Source organism: Cibotium barometz, chromosome 6, assembly GCF_041138505.1.
Source record: "Cibotium barometz isolate CiBa-2024 chromosome 6, ASM4113850v1, whole genome shotgun sequence".
In the NCBI taxonomy this organism is placed as follows: domain Eukaryota; kingdom Viridiplantae; phylum Streptophyta; class Polypodiopsida; order Cyatheales; family Cibotiaceae; genus Cibotium; species Cibotium barometz.
In genome coordinates this window covers 61,181,364-61,182,495 of record NC_141051.1, presented here as the reverse complement: position 1 = coordinate 61,182,495, position 1,132 = coordinate 61,181,364, and positions in this window count along the sequence as shown.

Genomic DNA, 1,132 nt, shown 5'->3' with positions numbered 1-1,132 from the left:
CTGATAAACTATAGAAGCCTTGGAGAATATATGCATGTGGTAGTCTTATGTTAACTAATAAACATTCTTAAAAAAGCAAAAAACCTTTCATACACAATTAATTGTATCACTATGTACTTCTTTTTGTTGCGGTATATATGTAGGTTACTGGGGTTAGGTATATGTTGGCAAAGATACATAGAGATAATTGTAGAGCTTTAAGATATTAATTTTGTTGAAATATATGATGTACAAGTGATATAGGGTGAAAGAAAGAGGTCATGTAGGTGTGAACACACCCCAAATAAAGTGGGCATGTGGGTGGAAAAGGGATCTAAAAAGAGGTCAAGAAGGAAGGCAACAAAAGAGCTTCATCAAAGAGAAGAGTCCTTCGTGACCAACAAGAACAAGAAGAAGAAAAAGAGGAAAAAGAGGAAAAAGAAGAAGAAAAACACAAATTTCCGTCAAGGAATTCCGTTCTCTTTTTTTCGTCAATGATCTTCTTGAAGTTTTGGAGTAGCGAAGAATAGGTAAGGGACTGAGCATGTATGCTGGTTTTTTCTTTCACTTCACAAATAAGAAGGTTGAAGACAAAGAAAAGAAAAAAAAAACGCAGCCGCCATCTCTGCAGTTCCGTCAACGTATTTCCGGTCGCCGTCCATCACTGCGTTCCATCCGTCCATTCTTCCATCGTCATTGTCCGTCAATTATTTCCGCTTGCCGCCTTGTATGATGGTTATGCAAGAGGTTTGAAATCTTGGCTAGACCACAAGCTAGCTTGGGCTTCACCGAAACAGAAACAGGCATATTAATGAAGCATCCAAAACGCAGCAGTCGTCGCCTTCCATGCACCGTCCGTCTCACTATGTTCTGTCTGTCGCCGTCCAGTGGTTTCGTCAACAGGACACCTCTCTCCGTCTACAATAATGTTGTCTTGTGTATAGCACTAGTAAGCATAATGCTTCTTTGTTGCCTTGGCAGCCGACTGGTAACGTAAAGCAACAAGCAACGCAGGACGAGAAGTGCTCCAACATCATCATGGCGCATCAAGAAAAATGCAGACGCAAGCGTTTTTTCAGAGAGAAAAAAAAACGCGACTCTAAGGTTTTTTTTTTAAAAAAAACCTTGGTCTTTTTATTATCCATTTTTAAAT